This window comes from Limulus polyphemus, unplaced genomic scaffold (assembly GCF_000517525.1).
Source record: "Limulus polyphemus unplaced genomic scaffold, Limulus_polyphemus-2.1.2 Scaffold2361, whole genome shotgun sequence".
Classification (NCBI taxonomy): Eukaryota; Metazoa; Arthropoda; class Merostomata; order Xiphosura; family Limulidae; genus Limulus; species Limulus polyphemus.
In genome coordinates, this window is record NW_013667971.1 from 137,266 (window position 1) to 149,219 (window position 11,954).

The 11,954-nt window shown below is 34.1% G+C and overlaps 1 protein-coding gene across 1 annotated transcript in view; it reads left to right on the top strand.

Annotated features, from left to right (window-relative positions):
* Nucleotides 1-6,485: 6,485 nt before the first annotated feature.
* The window catches only part of LOC111087605 (serine-enriched protein-like), a gene marked incomplete at its 3' end in the record, with an annotated part of 36,189 nt that continues 30,720 nt past the window's right edge, over nt 6,486-11,954 (top strand). The window contains exon 1 of the mRNA XM_022394810.1: nt 6,486-6,569. The remainder of the gene's footprint in view (nt 6,570-11,954) is intronic.

The following is an 11,954-nucleotide window of genomic DNA, read 5'->3' on the forward strand; positions in this document are numbered from 1 at the left end:
AGACGAAAAATTTGTATATCAGCATGTGATTCCATAATGTTGTTGTATGTGTGTTTTCCCCTAAATTTAGACGTTTTTAGTAATGTTACCTAGACGAAGTTTTGACGTCACACGATAAGCACGTGTTTAATGACCAACTTTCTTGAAAATTGAGGAAACGATATCAACGATATATGATGCGTGTTGAGCAAGATTTATCAATATTTTTTATTGATTATTGAGCCAGGCAGCTAGTTAGTTCAGCGCTGTAAATTGTGTGTTTTCAAATAAGTACAAGAGATACGAGAAGGTACCATAAGTACTAGAGAAATTAGCAAGCGACCATTCAGCTTTATTTGTAAAGCTAGGCCTATTGTTAGTCATGCCAAACTTCTACAAGTTGTTCTTCTAGAACTTTTAGTCGGAGAAATAAAACGTTTTCATTGTAATTAAGTGAACTGAACTTTGCATTCTCTTTTTTACTCAATAATCTAAAGTAATCCTGCCAGCAGTAGAGGAACATTACAACAGTATCATTCTAAGATCTATGGTTTGTTTCTCTTATTCGTGGAAAACTTAAAAAGGGCATCTAGTCAACAGAACCCATCAGCAATTCTTGAGCTATTCTAGTTGAATCATAATGAGCAGAATTTTATCGTCGCTCTTACATCGCACCCAAGGTTTCAAAGTACGAAGCGAAATTTTGTTTTTCGTTTTTGCGAGACAACGACATGCGATCCATTAATTCCTGGATCTACAGTCTGGCACGCTAACCATTAGGCCACGCCTGGGCTGTGATGATGGTAGAGTAAATCATTCGAAATAAAGCGAAAACTTTTGAGACTTTGAGGTGCTTTCGCTATGTAGAAGGTTATCCTATTATCTTGGCGTTTAAGTCCTTATCATACCAGGAATGTAAAGATTACTTGATAAGAGCAATACTTCACTTATATACCGTCCCCCGGTAGGACAACGGTAAGTCTTCGGATTTACAACGCTAAAATCAGGGATTCGATTCCCTTCGGTGGACACAGCAGCTAGCCCAATTTGGCTTTGCTATAAGAAAACACACACACTTATACATGCTCTCCCTTTTAGGGCTTCTCAAATACATGTGTATGCAGTACATAAGGTCTAAATTTAATTTAATACACTGTCCTTTTTATACATATTAAGATTGTACACAGACAAAAAACACCAGTCCTTCATTAACGTCGCATGAAAATCAAGAATTTTGGGTAAAACAAGACTCTGAATAACAAGTCTCGTCTGAGCTGGTTATTTAAAAGAAATTGACAGCGATATTAGGTATCTTGGCTAATGGCATAGCAGTCTTATTAATAACAACCCTCGCCAATATGTCGAAGTTACATCCAATTAGTGAGCATTTTTCTTTATAACCACGAGAAAAGGGTTTACAACTGTTCACAGGCATGTAAAAAAATCATTAATTTGGGGAGGCACGTGTTCTTCCTAAAATAGGGGTATGTACTTATGATCATATTATCATGTAACGTATGTATCTTCTTCGCTTTTTGTTTTTTATGCTTACTTGTTCAATTAATGAAACTTGACGTTACATAACTTGTTATTTTCTTTCTTATTCATGTTATTTTAATTACCTCCCTGCCGATGCTAGAACACTAATCCTATTTTCTTTCCAGCAGTTGGTACAGTAAAGCAGTTTTCAATCTTATTATGCTAACTTGCCTTTTTTGATATTCTGTTATTCATAAATGGAATCACTTATGAATTGTTGAGAGAATAATATTAACATTTCTACGTATTCTTGTTTAAAAGTATTGCTTTCTGAAACAACCAAATATATTTTCTGAATGCACCTGTTATGTTATTTAAATATATGCTCTACCAAGAACAATATCTTAGGAAAGGCCAATTATGTTTAGTGGGTAAACGAGCGTTACGTTTTTGAACTGGCTTTGATTCAGAATGTCGTCAGTAAAATCGTTTGCTTTCATTCCTATGATATGAGAAGAAAGCGTCGTTATTGGATGCCTTGTCAGCACATCATGACTATGACAGTGATGACGAGTTTATGCCTACAGATGAGTCTTAATTTGAAGAGAAGGTCATGAGCGTGGCCATAGAAGAGAAGGACGAAGGGATAAAGCTTTAGATCAGGTACTTCAAGGTGATGATCAAACTGAAGGTCAGCAAGAAATATAATAGAACGGAATGGGAATGTTTGATCAGTACAGCAGACCGTACAACACAAAAGGCGAAGATAAGAGTTTATTTGAAATAATCACGATGTAACAGGAGTAATTAAAAAGAACAAACACCATGGAAACGTTTTAGCTGTACATATCTTATGATATAATCCCCATTATAATATTAGAAACAAACAGAAAAGCTGAGCAAGCTTATAGAGAATGGTATACTCAGCATTCAAATCGTCTGAAGCAGAGGTGTGTGGAACATTTTGTATATGTTTTTACTTGCAGGTGTAAGATCAAATGATGGTCAATGGTGCTGTTTCCTATCATCATTGATTTTTGGGCACTCGTAATCTGGCTGCGCATCAACCGTGATTGAAAACAGGTGGAATCAGAATCAACACGTCTTCATCTGAAATTTCTAGTGGAGCTAAATTGTACATTGGTCTATGACTTGAGTCAGTAAAGATTGGAGAAACTCCAGTTGCTTCGTCAGTTCTTAATAGATATATTGAAGCAGCTATCTTTCAAACACACAACCAGCTCTGGGAAGGCGTTCGGCTGGTAATCAGGGTAAATGGCACTTATTCCCCAGGGAAGAGGAGAGAGAGCCCTAAGACCTGCATGACCTGTTGCAAACATGTTTGTTCTGGTCACAAAATATTCAGTCTCCTGTGTAATAATTCAATCTGATTGTAGTCTAAAATCGATGTTTATTGTTAAATTTTACTGCAGTGCTTTTACTTTTCAAATATCTTAATGATTAATTTCCAATCAAAAATCGTGATTTTTCTAGAGGGTGCAGTTTACTTCGTTTCCAGTGATTTTAGTGGATGGATACTTCTCTTCGTTACATAGTTCCTGTTCTCACTATACTCAACAAACCTATAAATATAAAATAGCATGTTTGGTCAGTTATATGTAGTGGATTCAGAAGCAATGTGTAGTATGTGCCTGGAAAAAGGAATTTTATATTTCTTTTGTGTATTGCTTTACAGTTTATCAACTGTGTAACCTGATAATGAAAATGAAAATATATTCATTGTTTCTTGCAGATTGCACTAAAAAAGTACAAGATTTGATATTCGTGATTTTGTTTGCTACATATTGCTGCCTTTAGATAAAAGATTAAAACATACGATAACCATGTGATTGCATACATACCTGTTTTTCTTCTGAGGAAAAGTCGTCATCTTCCCTACATATAATTGGTATTTTCGGTCTGTTTTAACAAAGGCTTTTACGTACTAATTCCCATGCATAGGTTTGTGCTAGTTTTTTACTTATCTTTTACAGGAGTCTTACCGGCTTCCTTATTCGGATCCTACCTAGTTTGACGTCATAATGATGTCATAATTATGTGGTATTACTCACATAACACCATGCCTGATCTGGTCCTGGGAACTCCCTCCTTGACAGGCTTTTATATAGCAGAAAAAGTCCCAAATGTTAACGATTATATTCAACTAAAATGAGAATGGGCAGTCAAAAGAGGAAGTATTATAGGAGAAAAAAGCCCCCCCTCCAGTAGCACAGCGGCATGTCTGCGGACATACAACACTAGAAACCGGGTTTCGATACCCGTGGGGGCAGAGCACAGATAGCCCTTGTGTAGCTTTGTGCATAATTAAAAACAAAACATATAGGAGAAAAAGTGGAATTGGACTTGTGTAACTCACGAAATTCGGAGAAATCGAGCATGTCCGACTGATTGACCGACTGACACTTGACTTTTATATATATTGATAATATACTGGTTTGCATTTTTGCACTCTCAAAGACCACTTGTGTAATTTTTAGATAGTAAAGCATGAGGGCTAATATTATAAAAAATCAGCGTTATCAAGAAATTAAACATGACTATAAAACACTAGCTTTATTTAACAAATCAAATATAATTAGAATTATAAATCATTAATATTACGTAAGAAAAAAACATGCATAACAAGAAATTAAAACCTTAAAACAATTTAAGAAAGCAAGCAGAATAAGAATTATAAAATACTAGAATAAATCAAACATAATTAGAATTGAAAACGAATAGTGTCATATAAGATATAAAGCATACCTATAATTTTGAAACAAAAGCACGATCTTAAAAAAAAAAACTCCTATATAAAATGATAATTATCTAAGAAAAACATTAGGATAATTTTAGAACACTAACATAATTTTATAAAAGGCAAAATAGGACATAAATAGATTGTGCCAATCGGAAAATTTACTATTTCTAATACTTTGAGTATTTTTTATCCAGATTGCTCATAGTTGAGTTCGTTACGTTAAAACGATTTTTCGGCCTAACCACGTCGTTACAGTCCATGATCCTTTGTACGATTATGCTCTATCTGGCAGCACTATGCATCTTAACAACAGACTTGAAGCGTAGTTTCCACTGTCAAAGACTCCGTTGTAATACTGTCATGTCAAAAGCACACCATTAATCCTGCTTTCTTTCTATTAATCATTTAGTAAACAAGGTTGATTGTTTTCCAGCGCTCGTTTCAACAGTCTGATAGCATAAAACTTACAGGCGACTTGACCGGTATGGCTTTGTCTTCCAATGCCATTAAGTAAAAAGACACCCTTTCTTGGAAATTCAAAATCCTCCATCTGAACACATCTTTAGGATTTGAGTTTATGAATATTTTGCATCGGAAGAACTGTTACATACCCTTCAAAACACGACCAGTTTATGGTGTCATCTCACTACCTACGCAATGCTAAACAATGGAAAAATGTAGTCCTGATACATTCCGTTTCACTGAGGCTTTATATCAGCTTTGGTTGTCACGTGACAAACTGGTTTGCATATTCAAAATCATGTTTAATATAACGTACTAACCCTCCGTAGAACTTTGATTTTTATAAGAATTATATCTTTAAGTTATAACTATTTATGAAACGAACACAAAAACATAAATATAAATATATATTTCACAGTGGGACAGCAGTAAGTTTATGGACTTACAACGCTAAAATGAGAGGTTCGGTCCCCCCGCAGATAGCCTAATGTATCTTTGCTCCAAAACAAACAAACAAACAGGAAAATGATAATTTGTTTTTAAATTATTTTATGTAAGAACTGTGTCAGAGATATCGTTTTTATATTTCAAATTGTAAATGGAATATATAAATTATGTAATTAATTTCTGCCTATATAATTATTAATATGTCTTTCAGGAGATTTAATGAAAAACTTAGAAAGGTAAATTGTAATAAAGTAAAATTGTTTCATAAAAATAATAAAACTGTTGTCTCTGTCATGTAAATTTTTAAAAATTTATAATATTTATGCTGGAATGATAATATCTAACAAAGGAGTGTTTGTTTGTTTTGAATTTCGCGCAAAGCTACACGAGGGCTATCTGCGTTAGTCGTCCCTAATTTAGCAGTGTAAGACTAGAGGGAAGGCAGCTAGTCATCACCACCCACCGCCAACTCTTGGGCTACTCTTTTACCAACGAATAGTTGGATTGACCGTCACATTATAACGTGTCGAACCCGCGACCTTCGGATTGCGAGCCGAGCGCCCTAACCACCTGGCCATGCCGGGCCGACAAAGGAGTGTATAACAAGCTTTGAATGAGGTTCAATGATATTTGATCTAATAAGTTAGGAAATAAATTAAATTCAGCTGCATGTTAAATTTCATTTATGATGTAAAAGACAGACTATTTCTTACCGAAGTTTGTTAAAGAAAATAGCACTTTCGTGTATGCAGTTAAAAATGCAGAAACCAAAATATTTTTTTATCGATTCACATAAATAAATTTTAGATTTAGAGGAAGTATTTCGTGAAATAAAGATAAAAATACCCATAAACTATACTTCAACTAAATGCGCCCCCAGTGGCACAGTGGTATGTCTGCAGAATTATACTGCTAGAAACCGAGTTTCGATACCCGTGGTGGGCAGAGCACAGATAGCCCTTTGTGTAGCTTTGTGCTTAATAACAAACAACAACAACAACATGAACTAAATGTTTATATTTCTGCTTTGCTAAAATCTGAAATCCTGAACAAAAGATACTTTTATTTGTCGCCATTAAGTACAGTTGAGTTGTTGTTGGTCTCAAAGATACACAATGAGCTATCTATGCTCTGCCCACCACATGAAATTTACCGCTATCATACTTAGTCTTCCAAATATTTTTTTTTCTTCTAAATTTCAAACATTTAATTAGCAAACACTGTTCGTACCAGACCGATATCTTTTACCAGGTATGCGACATTACGGGGAGCACGTGCAAAACTCTGACGTCAAGCACATTTTGAGAGAACGCGAGCACGAGAAAAATTGCTGCAGTAAGCTGGGAGCTGGATACTTGTTAAATCATCGAAATATACGTCCATGTCGGCGCGATTGGCATACTGATAAGAAGGATTTATTGGCCTACGTAACTGTATTCATGTAAGTATGCTTAATGAAGAAGGAAGATCGCATTTCCTGTAATAGACTGTGTTTATAACAGCACGGAGTTTCTTTCATCGCAATAGCTTTTTATAACTAACTTTGCTCTATTCTATTTGTTATATTCAAAGACAGACTCCGAGGATCTGAGGGTTAAAAAGAAAGCAAGTGGATACTATTTTAAAGTGTACAATAACTTTAGACAGATCTGTCGTTTTGATTTATATATAGATAAACCTAACTTTTGAAACTCTTTGTACTAATCTTTCAACTTTGTTAACAGGGTCGACTGCCACTGAAAATCTCAATATAGTAAAAAAAAACCTTTAGTGCTAACAAAGGTATTTCATGTATGATGTATAGTTTATCTACATACGATTTTAAACCAGTTTTTAATAACACATTTTCAAACTTGAATATGAAACATTGATAGATCAAACAATTGATATATTTATAAAAGTGGAGTGAAATTTAAACATTACTCGTAACTACACGTTGTTATTTTTTTAAAGAAGTTGAAATCAAAATATGGACGTGATTTTGTTTCTTTCATTTTTCAAAAAAAAATAATAATTTTAGCCCACAAACTTTCGCTTCATAAGAGGAAAAACTGATAAATTATACCGATTGTTTTGTGCAAAAACTAAATAATTTAATTTGAGTCTTGTAAAATATGGTGCACAAAAATCAGGTTATTTTTCGCAAAAAAAACACAGCAAATTTGCATTTATGGTTTTTAACGCAATATTATTTTTTCAGCATTGCATTATTACTGTTGCTATTTTTATCAGTGTCATTATTAGCAATGTCATTTTTTCACATCTTATGAAATTACTGGTGAAATTTTTATCAGAGCTGTTATTAACGGTTTCGTTGTTTCCAACTTTGCGTTATTACCAGTGTAATTTTCCCTACTTTGCGTTATTATATATCGGTGTGATTTTTTTTTTTTTCAATTTTGTGTTATTACCGGTGACATCATTTTTCGAACTCTGCATTATTTATTACTGGTGTCATTTATTTTCCTACTATGCATTATTACCGGTGTCACATTTTCTTGGCCCGGCATGGCCAAGTGGTTAGAGAGCTCAACTCGCAATTTGAGATCATATCAAATATGCTCGCCCTTTCAGCCGTGGAGGCGTTATAATATGACGGTCAATCTCACTATTCATTGGTAAAAGAGTAGCCCAAGAGTTGTCGCTGGGTGGTGATGACTAGCTGCCTTCCCTCTAGTTTTACACTGCTAAATTAGGGACGGCTAGTGCATATAGCCCTCGTGTAGCTTTGCGCGAAATTAAAAAACAAACATATTTTCCTTATTACCAGTATGACGTTTCTCCCACTCTTTGTTACCAGTGTCATTTTTTTCCACTTTGCATTATTATCGGTGTGATATTTTCCCCACTTCATATTATTCGAGGTGTCACTTTTACTGAATATCATTTAAATCAACATTTATTTTTCTTCCCCTAATTCAACGTTTTAATATTCTGAATACGCTACAAGATAGACCTAACATAGTGTTACTTGTATAAGCTACGTCATAAGAAAGAAATTGTTGTACAGTTACTTTTTCAAACAATTATATAATTTAAGAATTAATTGCAAACATCTAGTAGTAACGTTTAAAATATTTTGCATATTTGTAATTGAATATCATATGTAGCTGTATTTCGAGACATTTCTCTTTTAGTGACAACTCATTCTGCATTTCTTTGTGTTTCCATATTATATTTTTCATTTAAACGTAACGTTTAAACCTTCTTCATCAGTTCTTTTCAGAAAGAAAAACACCGTATTTGTTAGTATTGCGTATTTTAAAGTACTTTGTTACTTTTTTTCTGTTTTACCCATAAAAATTTGGTGTAAAACTACGAAATAACCTCCTCTCCCCCACAGAAATAACCCATTTTCTTAATTCAAAATCACCGCACTTTTGCGATTATAAAGGTTATGTGAATTTTCACAAAGGTAGAAGACAGCTAAATGTAGTAGTTTTGAATTGAAATTGTACGCGTACGTAACATCACTTTAATATGTTAATCACTTTTATAACAATATCCGTTTGAAACTATGTCACCTCAGTGAAATTGGTTGACACCATTGTTTTGGTTTTTGAGTTATCATATATAAAAAAAAAGAAGAAGAAAGAAGAACAAAAATTCAAACTTTTTTGCTATGATATTTTCAGACATTCCCAAAATTTATGACTCATTACATATACCAATTCTTATACCGCCTAAGTATAATGGACTACATTAATTTTTGGGATTTTTTTGGGGGGATAAGAGGATAAGTTTCTTCTTTTTCTCCTATACGCAAAAATGGATTTTACTTGGAAAGCTTAGAAATAAAAAATGATGCAAACGAGATGATGCAAGAACCATCCCTGATATCTTGTTTGCACTGTTTTTGAAGGATTGATATTAGCCATCCCTACATGTACTTCCTTTTCTGAAAAGTTTTTTCTTAACTTGTTTTTTATAATGCAGTGTTTCAATAGACACAGACACACTAACCAAGTTATAAATACAATGAGGTTCCAACTGTAATATTTATTGTTTATATATTATTGACTGGTAATTTCTGTTTCACCCTGTGCTTAAGATTTTTAAAGGAACAGCAAATGTTTGTAAGAAAGCTAACTTCAAGGGATAATGATAGCATCGTTTACGCTACAATTATGGTTTTCTTTAATTATTATTAGTTGTTAATGATACTTTAAAAAGCGGATACTAGGGGACCCTTACGATGTTTATTTGTTTAGTGTTGGACTCATCATAGTTGTTTTCCGTCAGACGACTATGCCTACACAAAGTTTGCTTCATATGTCTCACGTAAAGCTATAAAAGGGCTATCTGCGCATAGCCATTCCTAATTTGTAACTGATAGACTAGAGATAACACCATTAGTCAACAATAACCATCGCCAACTGTAGGTTACTCTTCTCTGATCGAATAGTGTGACTTGACAGTTTCTCTTATAACACAATCATAGCGCCAAAGTGCTAATCGCATTTTTCTGGCAATGGGACGCGAATCATGAACACTCGAATTCGTACTCCGAGCAGGCTAACCACGAGGACGTGCCAACCCACCAGCACTGTTGACTGGCAAGAGCAAGAAGAATTATGATAGGTGAATTGCAGTATCACATAAAATTATTTAATACTGAAACTATAAACAACCTAATTAAAAAAGATAATAATAACTTGAATAGCAAATTCAATAATGTAAAAGTATAAATATTATAGTAATTTCAAGAATAATGCAGGTGCTCGGTACTCTGTAGTAAACAAAGTAGAAATGTGCCTTGCAGAAAGGTACAAACATCAGAATAAACTATAGGAATCGTAAGAGTGAATATATATCTACTAGTTTATTTCTGTACACTTGGTTACAAAACGAATGGAACTTGCCCGAAATGTCGACTTTAATTAATTATTAACGTCGCCTTTTAGCTCAGACATCTGTTTCGCCCTATCAAGATACTAGTTTAAACTTAGTCGCTTGAATTCTTAAGTACGCTATTGGTTCTAATGAAACGTGAAAATGCATACAGATTTAGAGAAACGATTCAATAATAGATAATTCAAGGACGATAAATAAGCAGGGAAATAAAACCTTTTTGAGTAAATGAGTCAGCAAGTGGTCAAGAAGTACGTTTATACGTATTTATATGTGGTTTATATGAAGCAGATCATGAGTAGATGGGATTGGCTAGATGATAATTTGAATTTTGTTATGGACAACAGAATGGACGAAATTTGACAATGTTTTATTACTTGAAAGTTTTCACGACTGCATGTACACATACTAGCGAAAAATGTACTACGTAGAGTTTGTCTTCAGAGTGAACAAAATGTCGAATGTAGTTAGTATTTAAAACCACAAACACATGGCTACTTTAGTAACAGTTTAGTAAGAAAACTTCATCGCTTCTAATTCTTTAGCACTTGATACTTATTGAAACGGTTAGTAACCTCGTAAGTACACCTAAAACTACAAAGGAGCATCTCTTCCCATAAAGCCTCAAACGAAACAATACTTTTCTCATCCTTATATACCCGCCATCTCGAACAAATTAAATGATTTTCCTGATATTCTAAGCACTCGTTGACTTATTTTTTTTACATTTACACACTATATTATTAGTAATACAGAAACGCATGTGTGTAACTAAACTCAATCAAGTTTTTGCGCAAGACGATACAAGCCTCAAACGAAACAATACTTTTCTCATCCTTATATACCCGCCCTCTCGAACAAATTAAATGATTCTCCTGATATTCTAAGCAGTCGTTGACTTATTTTTTTACATTTACACAATATATTATTAGTAATACAGAAACGCATGTGTGTAACTAAACTCAATCAAGTTTTTGCGCAAGACGATACAACTGCATACAATCAGCTAATCTCTGAACTAAACCCGCTGACTTAGCTGTCCTGATACCCAACGAGAAATGATTACAGCTGCTATAGTGTGCTAGGAGGAATAGTCTAAGTCTCAGGAGAACGAATAATAATTACAGCATTCTTTCAGGACAAGACAAACGTGAAATTCAGGTTCACTGATGACCAACAAGTAAGTAGTAATACCTGAAATAAACAGCAGATTCGGGAACAGTTTAACAAAGAATAAGTCGAACACAGAAAGCAAAAGAAAAAGTACTACAGCTCACGTGTAAAACGAATAAATACAATAATCCTTATCAATAATCGAAACAAAACGCATTGGGGTATCATACTGTTACTGACCGGTATCTTAGTTCATAGACTGACTGCTGTTGCCGCTGGAACTTTAGTGGAAAAGACAACAAATACATTTCGAAAATACGATGAAAATTTGTCCATCCAGGACTATTAAGTCAGACAAAATCTGTAATGTTTTATCTCACAATTCTAAGTTACCCATGTCGGTGATAATTTCAATTATCCATGTTCAATAGACGGAACATTTCCTGCCCATGTTAAATTGCACAAACCCCTATACTATCCTATTCATTTAGATCATTCACGCCGAGGGGAACAATGATATAGAAGCATGTGACAATCAGTGACAATATTGCCCACCAGTAGTCTGCGGAGTTACAACGCTAGAAGTCTGGTTTCGATACCCGTGGTTGGTAGATCACAGATAGTCCATTGTGTAGCGTATTGCTTAACTCCAAACAAACAGTGACAATAATTAATGCAATTTTGCGACTATTCACATCCTGTTAACAAGGATGTTAGCTAACTGAAGAACATCTACAAAAAAGGTTTCAAAATGTACGCGAATACACCTGAATATATAGTAGAAATATATCATTTTTGAACTGCTACACTATGTTAACTATCCAGATGAATAAATAATGTAAAACTAGCCAAAAAAACGAGC